Source organism: Thermobia domestica, chromosome 3, assembly GCF_964235325.1.
Source record: "Thermobia domestica chromosome 3, izTheDome1.hap1.1, whole genome shotgun sequence".
Lineage (NCBI taxonomy): Eukaryota > Metazoa > Arthropoda > Insecta > Zygentoma > Lepismatidae > Thermobia > Thermobia domestica.
In genome coordinates, this window is record NC_137456.1 from 273,239,954 (window position 1) to 273,261,860 (window position 21,907).

The 21,907-nt window shown below is 35.1% G+C and overlaps 1 long non-coding RNA gene across 2 annotated transcripts; it reads left to right on the plus strand.

Annotated features, from left to right (window-relative positions):
• Nucleotides 1–7,389: 7,389 nt before the first annotated feature.
• Nucleotides 7,390–19,158, plus strand: LOC145681663 (uncharacterized). 2 transcript variants are annotated; one of them, XR_014130854.1, is made up of 4 exons: nt 7,390–7,527; nt 13,971–14,075; nt 17,221–17,569; nt 18,354–19,158. It is a non-coding gene; the product is annotated as an uncharacterized LOC145681663 (long non-coding RNA). The 2 variants fall into 2 exon arrangements; XR_014130853.1 differs by lacking the exon at nt 18,354–19,158 and having other exon boundaries at nt 17,221–18,037.
• Nucleotides 19,159–21,907: the final 2,749 nt, after the last annotated feature.

Sequence of the window (21,907 nt, forward strand, 5' to 3'; positions counted from 1 at the left end):
TTTGTATTGGCAAAGCAAATTCCTGTGTGGTCTTTTTAGTAAATTTCTGTGTGGTCTTTTCTCTTTTCAATCAACTACTGATAAATTTGCTTCTCTCAAAAGTTAGTTTCAAGGATTGGGAATATCTTGTTTCCATATTCTTTGACTTGGAAAAGACATAACACAACGTGACGTTATGGAATATTAGAACATAATGACTTTGGCCTTAGTTTTTTATACTACAATTTTTGGAACTTTTTTTTAAACAGATTGGGGCTTTTTCCTTTCAGAGTGATTTCTGTAAGAAAACGGCGTTCCTGAATGGAGTTTTCTTAGTGATACTTTACTACCGCCATCCAAAATGTTCTGTTGCATATTTAGAATTTTCTCTGTGATCTACTTTACTTTAATGATGCTTCTTCCGGTATATTTGCGATATTATTACTCGGCAGATTTACAACGATATTGTATATCTCATATCTGTGAATTACTTCCAATTTAATTGTAGCTATTTTGGGCAACGGTGCTTAAAATGGACAATCGGTTGTGAAGAAGAAGAACAAAGATGTAGAATTTACGTTGAGATAGGTAAATATTCAGGGGTGCAGCCAGCAGGTTTGTGTAGGGGGGCCGTCGTTTTTGAAGGGGGGCCAGCTACAATGTACAAAGCCAAAAAAATGTGTTGCTGCTAGTGTTTTTGAGGCCTCAAAGAAAGGAAAATTTTGGTTTCCTTCTGGAAGACTAAAAACTCTATTTTAGCTTCTTCTTCTACTTATTATTATTATTATTATTATTATTATTATTATTATTATTATTATTATTATTATTATTATTATTATTATTATTATTATTATTATTATCCATAAATTATATTCAAGATAGTTCTTATTATGCTTAATCAAGAACTACTGCCCGGGACCAAACGCTATACTTTTGTGCATAACTATAAAGGTAACCAAGAAAGTTCTGTCCCTTTTCGTGGAGATCTGTTTTCAATTGGACCTCACACTGTGAGTTGAATGCGAGTGGAGATAAGGCGAACGTCAGTTGTTGGTGTGGGTATATCCAACATACTGCATGGTTGTGGCAATTCAGACACACCGTGAACTTGCGTAAAGACAGAGGGAACATGAGACATCCACAGAGCGTCATAAGAGCATGTATGCTGAACGAGTTCAAATGGAGGTCAAACGCCGCTGTAGCGGGACAGAAGATATGCCAGGCCTTCGGTGAGGGTGTCGTGACGACGCGGACATTGCAGCGATGGTTTAACAAGTTTAAGAACGATGACGAAACACCCGAAAACACCACGTGCCAGAAGACCAACATATGTACAAAGAGGAACTGGGACTACAATTCAGTATGTGGTGAAACAATTCAGCAGCACATCCATTAACTTGTGAAGCACTACAAGTTGGGTCGATGGGTTTCTCATATTTTGACTCCGGGCCAGAAGGCAACGCGGCAGTCGCCTCTGTTTATTTACTGTTTCGAAGCCATTTCTGGACAGGGCGTTGACATGTGATAAAAAGTGTGTCCTATACGAAGCTCCACGTCGCCGTCATCATTGGTTAGCATCCCATGAATCGATTTCAAAACAGCAAAAACCAGCACTGTACCGGTACCAAAAGAAGGTGCTTGTGTGTGTTTGGTGTATCGTGCATCGGGAGCTGCTACCAGCTGGTCAGAGTATCAATGCAACTGTGTACTGTCAGCAAATGAGCTCAAAACTCTGGAGCCATCACTTCTGAATTGTAAATGGGTCCTCGTTTACGGGACAACGCTAAGTCCCACGTGGCTAGGATGACTCAGGACACCATTTTCCGCCTTGGATGGGAAACAATATTGCTACCACTATATTCCCCGGGTATTGCACCGTCCGATTATCACCTGCTCCATTCTTTGGACAATCACCTTAGAGGACGCCAGTTCAAATCCCTAGTAAAAGTCCAAAATGCACCTGATACTTTCTTTGTTACACGGCCCACCAAGTTCTACCGCGATGGATTGCATGGCCTTCCAGAACGTTTTCAGAAGGTTGTCGATGCTGATGGGGACTATTTTTGATCTTCCAGGTTAGGTGACCTATCGATGTTCGAAGATGGTGGGTGAAAAAGCAACAAAACTTTTCTTGGTTACCTTTATATTTAAATTTAAGACCTTGTATACAGAACCTATCTACACAAGATTGATTTTCTTTGAGATTTCACTTAATTTCTTTATGGTTTCCTGACAAAAATATTTATTTATTATTCGTGACTAAAAAAAAACAATTATTTAATTACACTGAGTAGAAATAAAAGTGAGCGAATGAAATCCAAATTGAATTTTCCATCCTCTATGTCTTTTAAAACACTTGTTAAAGCATATAAAAATATACTGTACTTACAAATCAGTTTAGTACCTTTGTTTTATGGCTGTATTTGTAGTACCTTGTTAAAACGTTTGTCTTCAAACTGTCAAATATAAATCGCAGTAAATTGTGTAATTTGCTGTCACAAAAAAGTATCTTATTTTTCGATCGGTATAAGGAAGAGATACTATACTATTTTTCAGCGGCGTAGCGTAAGGGAACGCCTGTATGCCCGGCATCCCCTGTTAATAAGAAAAAGTACATATTTCATTTTGTTTGCTTATAATTACCACAATTATTTCCACTGCAATCTTTTGGATGCACTCTCTCGCTTTACTTTGGCAAGCGAAATCTACGCATGCGCATCACTCAGATGCACATATTCTGTCTTTCCTCTTGTTGTATGCTACGTTCCTTGGGCATCGAGGCCTACTGAAAGCATCGGGGTTTTCGTCTGCTTTCTGTCCAATGCGCATGCCCAACTACTTCTTTTTCCACTCCCCGTCATCCCTTGCAACCCAACATTTGCTTTAGATATAAGCTGGCGTATGCTCAAGTACTGCCAACTCTATATATTTTGAACTAAGTTATGGTTTCTGTATAGAACGTACGAGCGCTGTCAAGGAAATAGAACAAAACATAAATAGTTAGTTCAACGCCACAATGAAGCATGTCGCTTATGTAAGTGATAGTATAAAAATAGTTATGCTTTAATCTTAATTAAATGCATCGTAATTGTAATCGTAATTAAAGGCAAACTAATAATTTCCATCATAAATACATATCATGTCCCAGGGTGTAGCCATATACTCTTTGAGAGGACTCACATACACAAGCATAACTAATTCTGTAGTATCACGGTCACCGATCTGGTAGGCCACCCTCCGCCCTTCACAAAATTTACTTGGGCTCTTCCGTATCTGGATATCTGACAATGAAGTAGATACACAAAAATAGGCCCCCAGATTTGCTTTAAGTGGTTTCTATTTGTATCTTCAAATGATATACACACTCAGGCCCATATTCATGAACGGGCACCTGAGGTCCGTACCCAAGATGACAAATTTCTAGGGGTGACATTAAAAAAGAAAACGAGATTGAAGTATGGTATGCGGAGAAAGAAGCTGCCCACGAGAGAGAAATAAAGAAATTATACTGAAAACAATATCCATATAAAAGTGGATCCTTTTTTTCTCGTCACAGTGCTAGTGGCAGAAAAGGAGCTAGACAATTGCTTATTGGCGTCTAACGTAATCTACGCATTTGCTTCTGTATGCTCCACCAGGCGTGCAATTAGGGGAGCCTGACCCCCTAAATGTTTTGACCTCCTAATTATTAAGAGTAGTTATTGATAAAAGAGATCCAGAATTGTGACGATTGGACCCCCTAGCATATTTGTGCCTCTCTCCTAAACTTTAATGGCTAGTTGCAGGCGTTAATGAGCAGACTCAGCCTGTTAATATTCTATTTGTGTTGTGTAATCGTATGGGATGGTTGCAAATTATGCCGTGCTAAATATAAAGCTTCTGCAAGTTGTTTAATGAACATGACTTTACAATCCTTTCTTGTGATAAATTATTGGCTCACCTCTCCCTGGCTATACCCTTGCGTTCTGTACTAGATTTATGCTTTTGATTAGCAACATTGATCGTTGGTGGTCAAGAAAAATTGGCGGTATAAAGTGTCTTTTGCGTTGTGATTTGAAATGAATATTTGTTTTATTGTTTTACTGTAGTATGAAGAAAATTGCATTTGTAACTAAGAGACAAAGCTGTGGAAAGTGTTCGGCTGCTACAAGGTATAGTACCTTACTAACGTTTAGCAAATGATGACTACGATAACAGTACCAGACACAAATTTAATTGATTTTTTTGTTAACAACTACCATATCTCGGTTGACTTACGAGCAGCGCTGCTCTCTGAAAGTGATGCAATCTACCCCAAAGCTTTCCATAAAAACGACAACTAGCAATCAGTCGCAAATATTTCAGTCTTCGTGGTATGATGATAGGTTTTCTTGGCTTTCTGGGTGTTCTGTAGGGAATAAAATGTTATGTTTCGTCTGGATTATGTTTGGGGCATAGGAGTCGGAGTGGTGTTCAAACGGTATTTCTGATTTGAGTAATTTCATGAAGAAAGCTATAAAACATGAGTCATCGAAACAACATTTGCTGCATAGTGAATCTTTTCACTTGTTAAGGAGAATACACATTGAACATGTATTGCATTGTATTGTGTTATATCAAGCAAGTGACTAACTTTGGCATCCCCATTTTGGAATACCACGCTACGTTACTGCTATTTTTCGACCGGTATGGAAACACAGTATTTCTCCATACTATTTTATCATAAATTATTAATTGTCAATAAACTTTGTTACTTTTAAATGAATGAAGCAAGATAATTTTACTATGATGTTTTAAAAGCTGGTCATTTGTGGGGGCCTGGCCCCCCTTGGCTACACCCCTGTAGATAGTTATGTAATGATAGTTACAGTTTCGTGTTGCTATGACAACAGAAAGTTTTTCATGGAGATTTGAGAATAAAAGCAATTGTGTTGTATATAATTTTAATGTCTGATAATAGATGGTTCTTGCAAAATATATATAAAAACTAAATGTGCTAATGGTGGTGTGCTATTTATTTCAATCTTCGAACTGGGTAGTACAGTGGAGTCTCGACAATTCGAACTTGGATAATTCGAAATATTGGATAATTCGAAAAGAAGTCCATTGCCCTTGAAAACTGTATTGAAAACAATTGTAAAAAATCGTGGATAAATCAAACTTTTGAACCTATGTTTTGGATCATTCGAAGTAAATACAGTTGAAAATTTTTAATGTTGGATAGATGTAAACAGAGAAATGCAGTTTTAACGTGTTTTCAGTTATACAGAAGCAACCATAGGGAAGAGTAATGCAAAAGATAAATAGAAAATCTATGTAATGATAAAGATGAAGGTGAGTTGGGGAAGAAGTAAAGATAGAGAACGTGTGCCAATCTCATCTTGTTTCAGAATTGGTTGAAAATTTAAGATGAATTATTGATCAAGTCAACCAAATGTTATTAATATCATATTCCACGCAATACATGAAATTCAGGATTTATTGACCGTACAAAAACAATCAAATTTAAGCAAATGAGTTTTACGACTTCTTAAAAGTGAGAACAGAATATTCAAATTGTTACTGGTGTTTAATTCTTTGGGCTATTCAATGTATGTTGTAGTGTTGTACGTAAATATGTTTTCCATTGTACATGTAGTTTGAATTATGTGGATTCAATGTCGTTTGTTAGTTTGCGGCATTCGATCACGCAAATAATAAGCTGCTTTAAAATTAAAGTCTACACCATATAAATATGTTTTTGATGCACAGTATTTTGGTTTGTTTGTTGTTATATATGTGAAAATGAATGTTGTTGGATACTTCGAAGATTTTATTGTCCCCTTGGACTTCGAATTAAAAAGAATCCACTGTATAACGAAAATCTCGTTATATAATAAATGGTGTTTTCCGCCGAGGAGATACCTTGAGATTTGGTTGAAGCAAAGTAAGCAATCTCACAAATAACCGTCAACACGGAGTATACTTTGTTAACAAGTAAAAGGAAAATTTATCATAACCTTAAAATGGATATACACAGAGTTGAAAGTATTAGTGATGAAGTTGGTGATGTTGCAACACCAGGATCGGATACATAAACGAATGTGGCTGACATTATAAAACACCTAGGTCAGCAAATGAATACTAAATTTGAGCAATTGACACAGCGAACACAACAAATGGATACTAAATTCGAACAAAAGTTAGAACAAATTACACAGTCTATGACACAGCAAATGAATACTAAATTTAAGCAATTGACACAGCAAACAGAACAAATGGATACTAAATTCGAACAAAAGTTAGAACAAATTACACAGTCTATGACACAGCAAATGGATAATATATTAGAACAAATTTCACAGCAAGTAAACTCTAAACTAAAACGAACATACTATAGGTTGGAACAAATTTTGCACAGATTTATCATTGTAGAAAGTTCGGTGGAAGCGGCTGAAACTCAAGTTAACGAGCATTGCAATCAGATTAGAGAATTACAGGAAGAAATCTATACTATCAACAGTGGTGCCCACCCCCTCATGTCCATGACACCCCCCCTCAATTGTCTATCCGTAGGTGTTCTTCCATGAAAAAAATCTTTTCGATTAATTTTTACAACCCCTCAAACATATTTATATAGATTTTTAACCCCCCAAATATTTCAATGACGCAGTTTGCGTCATAGCCCCGCTTTGTGGGCACCCCTGCTATCAAGGAGAAGATTATCAACGTAAATGGTAATCCTGATCCGATCATCAACAAAGACCATATGCCAATTGAACCCAGATTAGCTATAGAAGAAAGTGATATACCTGAAAGCTGTTGTGATAGGGGTGATAGTGCCTCTAGTATGGAGAAAGAAGAGAAAAGACCGCATTCATCACATCGCAGGAAAACCAAATACGTACGTAAAGTCTAAACATTTGAAACAGTCTAATAATAATCATCATTTCCGATTTAGCTAAATACGATCGTGAACCAAATTTAGTGGAAGGTCGGAAGACATACCAGCAAGTGTATTTTTTGGAAAAATTCGAAGAATGCGACTTAATAGGTGTAGACAAATCAAAATTTCTTAAACTTTTGCCACATGTTTTACTACCAGCTTGCTCTGTTTGGTTCAAAGCGATCATGGGAAGTTTACGTAATTATTTAGATTTCAAGAACGCTTGGCTTTCAAATTTTGAAAATGATTTTGTGTTGGCAAACCGAGACACTTTGGTCCGAAACAAACGTTATGATCCAAAACTTGATAAGAATCTTACTGATTTTGTGATTTCCGTCTATAATGAGTTGAAATTAATTAATCGGTACCAACAGGAATCCCGAATTACAGAAGGTCGCTCTTGGAGACACACCCCTGGTACAAATCTAGTGTGAAAATAAGAATACACCTCCGTACTGCGCATGCGCAGCACACATAAATTGCTTCTTTCGTCGTAAATGTGCATGTACAATTCTTTGAATGCGTCATTACTGTTACGTCATAAACCAAACTGTAACAAGCCTTATAATTGGTTAGAAATTATAGCAGACGTGTTATGAATTTAGTCTGGGCTCCGGGGAGCGTTAACTTATGAAAGGATAATTGTAAGTAATTTTAAACATCTCTTTAATACATTTTTCCACTTTGGCACCTGGGTTTTATAGATAAGTTATAATCTTGAGTGATTTTTTTTCCGCTCAAGTATAACATTCCCGGTGGCAAAAAAACAATTAATTTAGTGCTATGATATTTGATTGAACTTCGTAAGTGCAACTTACGAATATGGGGGCATTGTATTAAAATCAGCAGGTAAAATATGTTACTTCGGAAGTGAAGGATAATATTTAAAGAACTTGTTTATGGAGGTGTGGAACATGTAAGTCATCTATAGGTGGATACAGTGTGAAAGTAATATTTGTTTTAGTTTAATATCTCATGATATGCCCTTTAGGCTAAAAAGGACAGACATCGTTAAAAAAATCGTTCATTACTATAGAGTATTCTATTACTATGGAAACAATTATAAAACAACGGAATTTACATTTCCTTTTGGAAATAGCATCCTCATGCTTTTTAACCTATTTGGGCTAGCTTTGGGGGGCCAGTTTTTCGCCTACTTTTTTGCGATATTCTATTCCGATTCGGTCGTTTTAGGGTTTCATACGTTTGATTAGGTCATCAACATTAAATTCAGACAGTATTATTGCCAAGCGAGCTTTAGCGAGTGAAGGCGGGTTGGAGCCTCGCAAGGCACGTTGTTTTCTGTCTTCGTTACCATGAATTCATTTGTTTTTCTCTGTATATATTCAATGTATATATTTTGTATACTCTGTTGATGTTGTCTATTGCAACAAATGTTGTTTAACGACAATAAAAATATTCTGTTCTATTCTATTCCAGTTAACTTTACGGTTTGTATAGGTCCCCTACTGCCTTTAAAAAAATGTGTACAATACTTTCTTGACAACTTGAACACCACTGTCAACTCATTTCTCCTGTAAATCATCCTGGTTTTTGCCAGTTTTAGCCCCCCAATGCTAAACATTTACCCCTATTTGTTTGTTCGCACATACCGATACTACACTTAAAACAAGTAAAGTTCAGGGATGCCATTCAGGAAAAAATGTAGTTTAAAAGTTACAACCACACCAGCGTTGTGAGCTATTACCTAGTTCTGTCGCTGATTTTTTCGTAATAGTTTCTGTATTATTGTCTTTCCGCCTACTAGTAGCTACCAACTCCTACAGCTTTCGTTTTTTTACTTTAGTTGTGATTGTATTTCGCAAATACACAAACCAGATTGTGCTAAGTTACCACTAGATATGTCATGAATGTTATCTAGCCGAGTCAGGGCAGGAGCGCTGCAGTGATGCCTGCCCAAGTGTGCGTCCGTATGGAGCAGGCGCATCAGCGATGGTGAGAAATGAATATTAGACGAAATAGCATGAGAGCAATAAACAAGGTTATGAAGGTCGTCAGTATGGATTGATTAATAAGGGAGAAACCGATTTTAAATTCTGGATTATATGAGTTCACGGATGGATCCGATATGAGATAAACATAATAGAGCATTAAATGGCAGTGTTTCAAACACGATGTGTATGTTACAGTAATGAAGGAAATCACAAAAATATAGAGCTGAAACTGATAAGAGGAGATCGCGTCTGAACCAAATTGGGCCCAATTTTTGATGCTGTCCCTTTCATGGAGGGTTTAACTTTACAGTGCCCGCTCCAGCTGGTATACTTACTTAGAAACGAGAAATTACACTCTGTTCATTTTACGAAAATGGGTCGAAACTTCTCTACCCTTAAACTAACTCATTCCTACTTATTCATATCTTACCCTATTATATGGTACCCTTTTAAAGTGGTCCTACTCATCGATGCGCAGCTGGAGCGTGTATTGTAAAGTTTATCCTTATTGGGAAGTAAATTTGTAAAACCTACGGAAGAAATGTTACTTGATTTGACTATAGAATTGTACAGGTGGTAAAAATATATCTAACTTTTACATGTTTAAGGTAGAAATACGATATGGAACGGTGTTCTTTACTACGTAATTCTCCATATAAAAGACATCATGAAGTGAAATGCTATGACAAGACAGTGTACACAATGCCGCAAGACTGTGCCATACAAGACATGTGCTTAATGCTTTATATAGTGTTTTTCTATCATCCTCGTTTATAGGTATAGCAGCGCTGACGCATCTGTTTATAACGGATACACTCCTCGCTCATGCTCGGAACCCCTCCTGCTCTCCTGCCCTGATCGGTTAAATAGCATTCGTGGTTTATGCGGTGCAGTTTTATGCCATATGTGCATACGCTCAGTCCTGCTAAAGTCAATCTCCGATCATTAAAGCAACTCTTCTTTTAATAAACAGTTTGTAAGGCAGTAAGAGTGCATTTTCTGCCGAGAGAAGTTCATATTTCTTGAATATAAGCATCCCTTCTATGGCAACGTAGTACAGGAACGAAGTTTTTTTTTTTTTTTTTTTTTTTTTTGTATGCATTTGTAATTTTGACGTCCTAGGAACGTGTGTTTAATAAGGGGTTCTACCCCAATCCCCCGTCTAAAAATTTACTCATATAATACAGCGGTGGGATGTTGTTTATATTGCTGTTTGGAAACATGAAAACAAAAAAGATTCATTATTTTTGTTATTTTTGGACAATAAGAAGTTTATTGTTTAACAGTTGAAAGATACTAATTTTGCGAAGTAATACAATACAGACGAATAAGTATCTAGCGAAGAGCATAGAAGCCATGAATATAGGAAATACTTGTGATTATTAGTTAAGAATGAACGACGGAAATGAAAGAAGATTAATTCTAGGTAAGATGTATTATAACAACAAGAAATAAATAGCAGCACAACGAGGAAAACAGGTTCATGTGCGTCTAATCCGAGACCGCACTGTGCGGAAGGTTAACCATACTTTCTTATTATGGAGTCAGTTCACATATTTTGTGCGTAGATTGATTTTACAAGTTTTTGTACCCTTAAAACCAGGGTTTGAAATTAAAAAAAAAAAAAAAAAAAAGCGCAACGCACCTGGGCCCCTGGGATATTTTCGGGTTTAATAGGTTTTTTTGAAGTATTTCCGTGTCTTTAGGGTAAAAATGTTAAAATGTGATTTATATTTCAAGATTATCATTGTCACAACTTGCAACAATATTCTATTCACTGCTGTTTTGAAAAAATAAAAAAATGGCCGCTATTTTGAAATTTTACATTGAATCGCCGAGAAAATCTATACAGCAAATTTAGAATGTCTCGTGCTTCTACTCTCGAAATTTCAACTTGAAAGTCCGAAAATTGCACCCTGTAGCGTGGATAACAGCTATTTTGAAAAAAGACCACCATTTTGAAATTTTACGTTGGTATGTCGCCAAATTCTATATAGGAAATTTAGTGTCTCATGTTTATACCGTGAAAATTTAAATTTAAAAGACCGAAAGTGGTGCCCTGTAGTAGTGTGGTTACTGGCAGACGAACGAACAAATGTGGTTCGAATCATCCCAGGAGCCTCAGTGATATTCGCCAAATGTTTTGTTGAAGTACACTTCCGATACTTTGTGTGTTCAGTTACGGGAATTTCCCAAGTACTTGCTGCAAGACGGTTCTTTTCAGGAAATTAATTTAAAACAATTAAAGATATAATTCATATTTTATAAAGTAAGTGTTTCAAAATGTCTTAAATGAGATTAAATGTCTTTCAGCGTAAAATAAATATCTCTTATTGTTAAAGTATTCACTTTCGATGCTTCGTGCGTTCAATTGCGGGAACTTCCCGAGCACTTCTTTCACTTTTTTTTCTTCTGTAGAAAATGGAGCTTTCTTTACTGTTCATCGAAATTTCAACTAGTACGGAATTTTGAATTGAGCACTTGAAGTAGTAAGCGTTACCCTATTGCTGGTATTGATTCTACAGAATGCTTATTTGAAGAGTAGCAACAAAAAACTTAACTAAACTGTTGTTTTTGGAAAATCAAATTGTACTGAAGAATACTTGTGTTACCATCAAAGGTAATAAATGGCATGAAAGTTAACAGCTGTATTTTTTCTCTCTTTCTTCGAATGATTTGACTGTGGAGTTTGGTCGTTATTAAATCAGAAGTTTATCCATATCACGAGTCTTTTGGAATTCTACGAAAATCTTTTTCAGGGGAAAACTATGTTCCCAAAACTTTGCTTAGTTTAGTTTTCAGAGTAAAACTTTAGTCTTCCTCTTAGCATATGTATGCTCACTGTGTGAGGAAATGGCATGGAATTTTAAACGTGAGTACCCTCATGCTATAAGTGAAACATTAAGATGCTCTTCACTTTTTTTTTCTTTCTTCAGATACTTCAAAATAAATATATCGTGTTCACTGTTGCTAACTTTATTCACATTTTACATGGGAAAATTTGCCGAGTTTGTTTTTGCGCGTATCAGACATTTTGACTACAAATATCCTTTACGAAGTCAATGTTTTTCCAAAATCAACACTTAGTGTACATTTCTCAAAGCTTTAGTGATTGGCTTTTTGTGACATGTAAATGGGTCATAAACAACTTGTGATACTGATCATAATTTTTCAAGTAAATATGCCTTGTGATGTTTACATACACTTGTTAACAAATCAGAAGTGATTCAATTCCTGAAAGATAACACTTCTTTTCGGATGCACATACAGTAGAAATACAGTGAATTTTATCACCCCTGGTATTCCCTTTTAGTTTCCCTTCCTACACTACACTGTTCAAATTTACTTCCTGACATCGTTGTAAGCCAGTGATTCTCAACCTAATTCCTATCACGATCTCCATTTTATCACATCCTCTTGCCAGCAGCTCCCTTATAATTTCTGGTTTGTAATAAGCTTGTATGGGATTTTTAATATACCTATTGCAGAGATATTACGATATTCATCTATTTCTATTATAGTAGAATCAATTTCGTGTACATAGTGGATACATAACTTCGCTAAAAGCGAATGCATTAAAACCAAATTTGGTCAGTTCAATCATATAACAAATATCGAATCCGATCCGTCATAGTGCTTCGAAATCGAGGCCGTTTCAAAATTTTAAATCTTCGTAACTCCCTTGATTTTGGGTCATATGATAAAGAAAATAAAGTGATTTCTAATTTTGGTTTTAAAAAACTCGGATAGTTGTTAAAAAAGTTACTGAGTATTTTTAATTATTTGATCATGTACGTCACGAAGATTGAACCGGGCATTGCCGCACTAGTGAAATCAATCATGCTCAGGTATCTCATTAGCTTTCAATTGTAATTGCAGGTTTTATTGCGTTTGTATTTTTCTGGTATTTTAATGTGTAGTTCTCATTAGTTTTATATCGTACCTCTTTCATTTAAATTTATTTTTAAACAACTCTGCACCTGTTGAAAATGTTTAGTAAACCTATTTTTTGTTGTTCTTAACAGTATGTATAAAAAATAAAATGTGCCTATCAGAACAAAATTCAAAATAATATTTAAAAATATTTTCCGGTATTAGATTCTAATTATATTTATCTCTTTTGCTTATCTTCGCGATACTTATTGCCGCCACCCCAATAAGTATCCAGTCTTACGCACTGGGAATGACATGAACCCCTGCATACAAGCAGAACTGAAACCGAATTGAACATTACTGTAAAATTGAGTAACATTTCAGACGGAGAAAGAATTTTATTTGTTTTCATAGAAACAACATTTTTCCATCTATATATTTAACCAAACAGCATATATTTGATACTAGACACACACATCAACAAATATAGTGACTAAATATAAGCTCTTCAAGCCATAAAATACTTTCCATTATGACCGAAGCTTGTACTTCAGTTTGTGCGGTTATGTTAAGTCAAGTTGGTGGTTCTCCCTGCCATACAGCCTTCATATTAGTCTATTTGACGACAATATTTGTAGACTTGGGATAGTAATTAAATTTTAACATTAAATTCACTTTGGTTGTGATCTTGTTGATTTTACTTAGAATGAGTCTTTTGCGCGTGCAATTTCCTTATTAATATCGGTTGCGTGCAAATTAATGATATTCTAACTAGTATATTGTGGCTACAAATATGAATTTTTCTGCACGAAATCGGTTCCCCTTTCCTTCCATGCTCCTATTCTTATATTGTCTTAAGCATTTACTCTAGATATACGCAATAGGGCCTTATATTTGAATGCCTTTGATACAGATAATAGTATCTGCATATTATTTCTACAGAACATATTACATATATAATGTTTATATTATATTGCCTAAAATATTTTATTTCTCACTTTGCGGAATTATAGTGGTTTGTAATCAATACTCACCACCAATTGTGTAAGTAAACCCACGATTTTCCTATTTTAGTGCTCAAAAATAACGAATGCAACGTCCAGTGTTCTTATATTAAAATCAGTAATTTTAGATGCGACATTATATTGGTGCTCTACTTCAGTCTCTTTCTGTATATTTATTTAATGATAGAAATTGATAAATATTTGTAATAATTTATAATGGTAAGTTTTACATTTACATTTTATTACCTTTTACAGAGGTAAAACTGCATTTTCCGTAGTTCTTCTCAACAAAATCGCTACAACTCCATCTTTTCACTTCCCAAGTATGATCGTGGACTTTTGTGTGTACACTGGAGAATGGTAAGGTGAAAATATCATGACAATCCAAATTACCCTTTTCTTGTTATTACTATGAGAATTTTTGAACAATTAAATCGAGAAGTACTTCACATCAGTGGCGGCGGAAGATGAAAAACTTTGCCCGGGCTGGATTTTACAAAAAGAGTTTTTTTTTTCATCGGATATGAAGCAAAGTCCATCGTACATTGTAATCCCTCCCCCTTTTCAATACATACTGTGTGAGATTTAACTTGTAGACTCTAGTGAGTTACAGCAAAGAGAAGCTATTCTTAAAAAGTGACATTACCAGTATCAAATTAGAATTGACCATTTTCAGAGTATATTCAGGATGAAAAATATTCATACACCAGTCGTCGCACTTAGTTGTCTGCATTAAAATGTATTTTAAAGTTCAGTTAACTTTAAATGTATCAGGGTTGACGAAAACCGTGGTTTTTGTTGAAAAACCAAAAAACCCGCTTTTTTCGTTTAAACCCGGTTTTTTGGTTTAAACCAGGCTTTTTTGGTTTAAATAATTTGCTCTATGTATTTATATCACATATGGACAGAAGTAGTTTGTTTCACCTTGGTGTTATGATGCAACAACCGGGTTACGCTGGAAGGGGTCACATAAGCATAAAGCCTAGTCCAAACCATTTCTCGACTTACATCCGAAACAAATTGTCCTCCATTTGAACTCGAAACCGGGACTAATTGGCCACAAATGCGATACGTCTGCCGAATCACTCACGAAGGACTCCTGATAAAATACGTTGTACTGATCTTTACGTACTTTAAATATAATTGTCTGTCAGGAATCATTTGAGGACAAAAAGATAAACAGTTGCACAAGTGAATCCATTATACAGAATTACATATGGACAATTTCAAAACACTGCAGAGTACAGAAGAACTAATTAAGTCCAAGTTAGTTCACTACGACTTTTATTAGTCCAAGTTAAAGACATACAACGACTTAATGTGCATATCAGTAAGAAAAGTGAATAAAGATAAGAATTGAGTCCACTTTGGCTCTGACCCAGTTATACATAAATAGATACCAAAGATACTTCCGATTTCAGTAAATGCTTCTCGTGGGGTTTATATGACCCCCCTCCCAAAAAAAAGTACGATATTTCAATGTATTTTATCAATACTAAACATTACCGAAACGAAACAATATTTAGAATTTTTCTTTGATTGCAATTGCATAACAATAACAACAAACTATAAACAAATCACAAAAGAAACATTCATAAACTTATTTTTTTTTTAAATGTTGCTTTTGTAGTATAATCTCTTCGAGTAATGAATGGGGAATTTAGGTCTGAATAATATACAAATAATATACGGGAGTGACAGGTGATAACCCACAAATGTGTGTTCATCAAGATTTTACGCACACACACTTTTACGAACATTTTTCGTTTTTTTTTAACCAGTTTTTTTTTTTTTTAACAGCTGGTTTAAACCAGCCAACACTGCAATGTATTATTTCTATTGTTGCCATGGCAACGAGAGTTGGTCAGTTACCAACGATTCTGTGAATGATACGCAATTCACTTCTTTGATAATGTCGCGTTTCGCTTGTTATAACTGATTATCGAAGTTTGTACGAGTTCTGGAGTGTAAATTTAGACGTACATCCACTGGCATATTAGTGAGGAAGTTACCCAACACTCAACATGTGAATTATTTCTCGATTCAATTCTTCATAAGGTGAACCCCCATGAAGCTCGCAGAACCAAAAGTGAATGAAATATAACAGGCAGTCCCCCCCTCCTCCGTTAGTTTAACGTCTGGAAATGTTTCCACGTTTCTTGATATTTCCTATTATTTTTCAAATAATCGATAAGTTGTGTTGTTTTTCCTCTTCCCTTTTTTAACTATATCAAGAAATCAATTTCTTCACAAACATCGTCATTTCTTTCTAGCCCGTTAAAATATTTTCGTGTGTTAGTTTCCGTTTTATCTCTCAATCTTTCTCCAACACCACGTTTCGAAGCTCTGTAAGTATTTCTTCTCTAACTTACATAATGTCGAACTCTCCGAACCATACAATTCCATATATAATATTTGACCGACTTCTTCAGTTCAATGTTAAACCTGCAAGTTAGGAATAACCTTTTCTTGTCGAATGCCTCTTTAGCCACTGCAATTCTTGACCTGATATTTTTAGTGCTATGAACTTCTCTCCAAGTACTTCCCAGACATTTGAAGTGGTCTTTTCTACTCTGCTTAGTAAGGGCGTGTTTCTTTTTTTTTTTAACCGACTCTTCGATATTGATTCCATATTGCTTCCCAGTGTCAAGTATCCTATCCATTATCTGTATTCTTCTTCGGGTCTATCTGTAATAACTGTGTTATCCGTTTATCTCACCTTGTTAATGATCTCCCCCCATTCTTGAAATCTCCAGCTTCCATTAATCCTGCCTTCATTAAGCGTTCACGTAATTGGGATGACGTACAACATCGCTGTCGCCGACTCCTTTCTCAATCTCTACACTGTTGATTCCATTCCAAATGTGTGTATAATTTTGTTACTTTTCCCACCCAATTTTATGCTTTCTGACACATTAGATGATATTTGCCACGTCGTTGAAGTTGTGTTATTTTTTACATCGCTTTCAAATACTTCTCTTTGGCCCTGTCAGTTTCTTTTATCAATTCATTATTCAGTCTTTTGTATTCTTTGGTGTCTGTGGTTTTTGCCCTTTTGCGTTCCATCATCTTAAGCATTTCTTAAACCTTATACAGGTAACTAACTAAAAGCGATTTTACCGTATAACAATATTGATGCAGAGAAGTCTTAAATGGTTTTACTCAAATTCTGCTCTTTTCAATATGTTAATATTTTCAGTCACCTGCTGTGACATCCTCTGTACATGAAATTCGTGATATAAAGCGATTCTAGTTATTCCGCCGGATGATTTTTAATCATCGACAAAATTTCATACATAGATTCTTCTTTTGCTGGCTAGTTCGTGACCTAAAAATGTGTGTATCATAAATGTGATCTAAAAGTTTTTGATCTAATATAATTTTGCGAAATCCCTCCCGTAAGGATATCATTTATATTTGAAAAAAGAAAAGAAAACAATTATTCATTAATTTTTTCATGTTGCTTTCCAGCTAAATGAGATTTGTATTTTCTGTTTTTCTACAGGTATTTGGAACATTGCAGTTATTGAAGCAGAATTGTGCAGAATTGGTTAGCTATTGGTAGCTCGCAGAATTCCAAGGTTTAGGGCAATATGGTGAATACACGTGCTGCAATGTAATTTAGAAATTACATATAACATCGGTAGACAGAGGTGTAAAGCAGATCATTTTTTATGTTATTCGTATTGATAATGTGAATTTTTAGATGACTCGGATGATAAGTAGATAGAAACTTCAGACATGTACGCATTGACGTCGGCTTGGCCTATGCTTGAAAGTGGTCGCTTTGATGAATATTGAAATCATTTCCATTTTTGACTTTGTATAACAAATGTACAACTACGGTATTCAATGTAAGTCGTACTGTATGTAATTATAACGTCTTTAAAGTGCTATTTTGTATAATAATTATGCAAATTCTGTATTGAGTTAAAAATAATAAGTGCTGAAGAGCTTATGATGTTTGTACTCTTATTGCTCGATCTTGTTACATCCAGAGTTAAATTGAAAGAATTAGCACAATAGTTAGACAGAAAGAAGTAAAGGGAAAAGAAATAAAAACGGCCAGATTGAAAACACAAGATTAGAAAGGAAAAAATGAATGAATGAATGAACGAATGAAAGCGATAAGAAGGGGTAAAATGTATCAGCAACAAGCAAAATGTGTGCTGAAGTAAAACATTATTCATACAACGTAGTAATCATGTACAATTAGAAGAAAGACAGGAGTAAAGCAAGTGTCTTAATTAAGTAGTGCACTCTTATATAAAAATTGCAATGTTCACACACAATAGCAGGCAAATTACAATTTTGTACGTGTTTCACACACTTTTCTGATTAAAATACACATATATTAATTTCTGCGCAAATCTTATTCAGGATCCTTATTCTGTTGCTGCTTCAAATCAGGTTAAAACGTTATCATCATCCACGTCTCCTTTAGTCTACACAGAATAACCGTTGGACGTAAAACTCAAATGTTTCATTTCACTTAGATTAAATTTCCAAACGGTGTTTCTGTGGGCCTGAAGTTATTTGCAATATGTGTAGTATCATAAATGGCATAGGTCATTTTTTCTTTCTCCTAATTGGAGACATTATTCTTTTATCATTCAATACATGTGATTCTTTTTTCAGACATGAAATTTACATGCAGCTAATTACCATCGGCTAATTACATGCAGCTGAAGTTGACTTCAAATACTGGGAGTAATAGAGAAAACGGTATGGAAAGTTCAGCCAGCAAGAGAAACATGCTACCGTGAAAGGACACAACTAAAGCTAATGCATTGGAGATTACTAGGATAATTCGTCAAATGCATACTTCATTTTTTTAAAAATAAATATGTATATATCTGCTCCGTAATCACTGTATAATTAAATAAATCCGTCTTGAATATTTTCTTTTTAATATTTTCTTATGTATTGCAGAATATAATTTTATAGTAATAAAGTATGTCGTTGCCCAGTTAATCGCATTTACATCTACTCTGTTTTATTGTGCACAGGAATGAAAGTAATATATGTGAAACTAGTATCATTGTTATCCCATTAACCAGTACCGTATATGATTTGTATGTTCGTTTTCATGCCTCTATTGTTATATTTTATATATTATAAGTATTTATTGCATGTATTTTTAAACAGTAATGATTCACATTCTTAATAGACAAGTATAAAAATAACTTACACAATTACATATCATCAACGATTTAAACTCATATGGGCAAATTGACTAAATTATTTGCCAAATATAAATCTCTTATTAAGATTGCGAATCCGTTTAACTGTTGCGTAGGTTTATTAATGTTATTTGCTTGAGAGTGATGTATCAGTTGTATATTGAACATTATTTGTGAGTTACATATGTCAGAACAATACTCAGAGAATGCAAGACGAGAAACTTTCCAGTATGAAGAAAAATGTGCTTTACTCATTATTGTTCGTGTTTTAAAGAGATAATTACAATTAACATTTCACGTTAATACACAATTAATTTATTACGATCAGAATTGAAAAACAATTCATATTTATGTATGCATAAGTAAATGTAATTTTATTTGACCAATATTTATTGTGCAGCCTAACGTAACAGTACTCAGGCTGTTATTTTACGTAATTGGTATACTGGGTTTAGGGCAATCTCACAAGTAATGTTTCCCAGGTGATACACGCCGATTTTAATCAAACTTCACAGGTTTGTAGAACAGCAAAAAATAAGCGACAGGTATTTTTTTGTAGCGGCCCATATGCATATTTAGGCGGTATAATAGGGCTGTCAAATTGGGACAACAAAGCATACTTTAGGTAATAGCGCGAAAACGAGAAGAGATAGCCAAACGTTGTAAAAGAGCAAGTTGTCATGACACGATAAGCATTGTAATAACACATAGCGCTTCCACGGGGATAGCACACAACATCCGCAAATGGACCAATCAGAGATGAAAAGCAGTCACAGAACATTATCTATTACGCGGAATCCAAATAATGTAGGTAAGAATAAAGAATGATAAAGAATAAGTGATACGTGTTTTTCCGTTTTTGCAAGATGAGACAAAAAACGTAAATAGATGCATCGTTATCTCAATGTCAAAAAATTGGAGAACTGGGAATATGAAGATGTGAACGCCTGTATGAGAGGCAACCTGTCAATCAGTGTTGTTGGACTGGTTGCAGGTGACAGGTAGAATCCTGCTCGAGAGATAAATACCAAACATGGTCTTGTTGTTCAATGGTTTATATGTTATATCTATTAGTAGTTAGTGATTGCGAACAGTTCAATGCTCATGATCAGTAATTTAAAAGCCACCCAGCAGTAAACGAAATCACACCCTTCCTGTAAGAATCGGCCGTATAGGATAGTAATACAAACATTGATATTGTTTTGCAACAAGCCCCGTTGTGGGGATAAATAGGCCCTTTGCGGGTTACTAAACAACATGAATTGCATGTTCTTCGGCTTTAGTTATGCCCAGTTCTTTGTCAATGACATTAGACCTGTTTTCTAGAAGTTTGTGTTCGGAATGCTACGTTTACTTCTATCTATTAATACAACAGAGGAATGGTTTCCAATATTGATATGTGGCAAATTCAAACGCATTTGAATGGCCAAGAACGGTATTTATGTACTGTTTTCGTAAATGTATATCAAACTGTTTTGTTAGTTAGTTGTAGGACTTTTCATTTTCATTTGACGTGCCATACTTTATACTGTTTATATTTGTATATTTCGAAACAAATACATGTAGCCACGAATCATTTAATATCGTTTTAATACTGCTTATATCAAGAAAGTTCTATTAGGCTCATGTCCGATTTCAATAAGATCATTTGCATGACGAATATGTACTGCAATTGCTTATATCCGTTCCATACATTATTCGACATTACGCTACATTCTGTTAAATAGCAGCCGGCTATGGTTCAACATACAGCATATTACCGAAAATAGTGCTTGTGTAACACATTCATGTGTTTTGGTTTAAATGCATGTTCATATGCATGTGACTATGAATTGTCTATTTTTGTCAACCTGTTCAATTGTGTTCAACATGTTGTTTAGTATCCCGCAAAGGGCCTATTTATCCCTACAACGGGGCTTGTTGCAAAACAATATCAACGTTTGTATTACTATCCTATACGGCTGATTCTTACAGGAAGGGTGTGATTTCGTTTACTGGCTGGGTGGCTTTTAAATTACTCATCATGAGCATTGAACTGTTCGCAATCACTAACTACTAATAGATATAACATATAAACCATTGAACAATAAGTCCATGTTTGGTATTTATCTCTCGAGCAGCATTCTACCTGCCACCTGCAACCAGTTCTACAACACTGATTGACAGGTTGCCTCTCATACAGGCGTTCACATCTTCATATTCCCAGTTCTCCAATCTTTTGACATTGAGATAACGATGCATCTATTTACGTTTTTTGACTCATCTTGCAAAAACGAAAAAACACGTATCACTTATTCTTTATCATTCTTTATTCTTACCTACATTATTTGGATTCCGCGAAATAGATAAAGCTCTGTGACTACTTTTCATCCCTGATTGGTCCATTTGCGGATGTTGTGTGTTATCCCCGTGGAAGCGCTATGTGTTATTGAAATGCTTATCGTGTCATGACAACTTGCTCCTTTACAACGTTTGGCTATCTCTTCTCGTTTTCGCGCTATTACCTAAAGTATGCTTTGTTGTCCCATTTTGACAGCCCTATTATACCGCCTAAATATGCATATGGGCCGCTACAAAAAAATACCTGTCGCTTATTTTTTGCTGTACTACAAACCTGTGAAGTTTGATTAAAATCGGCGTGTATCACCTGGGAAACCTTACTTGTCAGTGAATTTCATTAATTGTTAGTGGGTTGTTGCTTACCACATGTCACCACTTATTGTTAACGATGCATGCAGAAAAATTTACTCCCAAGATGGAATCGCGTTCTCTTTTAGAGAAGGATCACTGAAGTACATATTTAGCTCGATATGAACTAATATGTGGTGGCCAGGGTGTTGGTTAAATATATGAATCTTCCGCAATAAATGTAAAATGGCTTAAATGATTTTCAAGGTGGTTAGGGCATTAACTTTTGTACACTATTTGCGGTGTTTGCATTGTTTTGTTTTATTGTTGGAAAATATATTCATGGTGTCAGTTTGAAGTGTTTATTGTATTAATTGTCAC